This window comes from Neomonachus schauinslandi, chromosome 15 (genome assembly GCF_002201575.2).
Source record: "Neomonachus schauinslandi chromosome 15, ASM220157v2, whole genome shotgun sequence".
In the NCBI taxonomy this organism is placed as follows: domain Eukaryota; kingdom Metazoa; phylum Chordata; class Mammalia; order Carnivora; family Phocidae; genus Neomonachus; species Neomonachus schauinslandi.
This window is the reverse complement of record NC_058417.1, coordinates 14,598,129-14,600,188: the sequence shown is the minus strand read 5'-3', so window position 1 is coordinate 14,600,188 and position 2,060 is coordinate 14,598,129.

Here is a 2,060-nt window from a genome sequence, read left to right as displayed (position 1 = left end):
GGCAGCCGTGCGGCCGCGCTCGATGGAGCCAGGTCTCTGCGGCCCAGGGGCGGCGGCGGCGCGCTAAGCCCTCGGATAAAGGGGGATTAGGCCGCAGCCCGGGCCCTGGCTCAGCCAGCTTGCCCAGGACTCTCCTTCCTCCAAGCCAACGTGGTCTGTGCCAGTTTTTCAAAACGGTTTGTTCAGCTTTTAAGTTTTCCATTGTGCATGAAAAGGCAATTCCATTTGGGTCGGGGTTTTGTCGGGTTTTTTTTTTTTTTTTTTCCCCTTTCTTTCTTCTTTCTTCATTTTATTTTATGAAGACCTGGACAGCGGGGAGGCTTGAAAGATGACGAGCCAGGTAAGAACCACATGTGGTATTTTAAACCGGCAACCGTGTCCACCGGTCATTCCGGGCAAACAGCCTTCCAGCAACTTCAGTTTCCCCGATGTTAGACCCAGAACGTAAACAGCAATTTCTAAAATCCCTAAATCAGTAGAGAGTAGCAAAGGCAAAGGCTTTCCTGCCACAGCCCTGGAGCCTCCTTCCTCCTGCAAGAATTGTTAAAGGGGGGCGCCCTCCGGAATCCTCCAGAGGCTCCTTGCAGGCCCTTTGGGCTCCGGGAGGAGACGTTTAAAGTCAGCTCTCTAACTTCACGGGCCTGAAGGTAGAGAAGCGGCTCGGAAAGGGCGCCTTGCATCCTTTCCTCCCTGTTAAGCGTTGTTTCTCCAGCAGGGGGTGCTGGGAGAATAGAAACTCTGAGCCGGTGCCGAGGACCTTGGAGTGGGAGCTATCTCTGCTGAGATCCCGATTGAATGAAAATTGTTCATTATGCAAACTGTCTGGTTCAACACACAGGGACAGCCCCCAGGCACAAACCCCAAGTAGTTGCTTTTTCTCTCCCCAGATTAAAACATATGAATTGCTTTGATGTAATCTCATAACAAAGCCTAATAGAAATTTTATTTCTTCTGAAGTTGCCTGTCATTTCTTATTGCCCCCCTTCTTCTGTCCTATTAATACTCTTACAGTCAGGAATCTGCTGCTGAGTTTAGACTGTGTTTGAGGATGAGAGCAGTGTGTTTTTCTCCGTATGGCCCAGGTTATTTAAATACGGTTACTACACTGCTTGCAATATGTTTAATCTCTTGGTTCCCCCCCACCCCCCCACTGCTATTTATCATTTTAATGGAATGCTACAAAATATCATATTATGCAATGTGTTTAAATTGATAAATTGTATTAGAAAAATATTGGATAGGATGTTTTAATGGTAAGTGGGTTTTTGTAGAAATATTTTCTCATTAGTAGATCAGCCGCTTGCAGGGTAGAAATTGTAAGGATTTGGGAATAAGCTATATTTATGACCTATTTGGCTAATTAAAATTAAAGCATAATTTTAGCATGAAGTTCCTGCAAGACTTTGCAGGGAGGGTGGAGGAAGAAACTTGCCCAAATCCAGTTACTTTTAAATGTCAGTTGCCATAACAACTTCACATGAGCCATATTTTTACTTGAAAATTCCTTTTAGGATTCAGTTGCTATAATAATTTGCCTCAGCTCTTTTTAGGAGGCATATTTTCCCATTTTCCTTTTGTGATCATTTCAAGCTTTCATTACTGGAACAAAAATGACCATGTAAACCTCAACCCTTCCTTTTTCCACGTACCAGAGCAGAGTGGCCCCCCAAAATAGAAGTGTGGGCTACGGGGAATTCTTCCACAGGGAAGGCTCTCCCCAGTCACCAGGGAAAGGGGCCAAGGGCAAGGGGTTCATCGCTGCAGGAGCGGGTGCCCTTCTTGGTGGAAATTAAGTCAACAGAATTTCTTAAGTGTGACTATTCACCTTTTGTGTGTCCTGGGAGTTCTGCACAAGGTGGGGAGCCTAGCCTGACCCTCTGAAGAAGGGATGGGTCCGCTCATGAGTTCTGAAGGCCTCATCGGCTGCCATCAGCTTGTTCAGTGAAGGTATTGGCATTTGATGACTAAGTGAGGCAATCCCGAAAGTATTTACTTAGAAGCAAAGTGGTAGCAGACTGAAGTTCGGTGCCCTTTCTTTTCGCGGTTCAGCTGTTAACCTT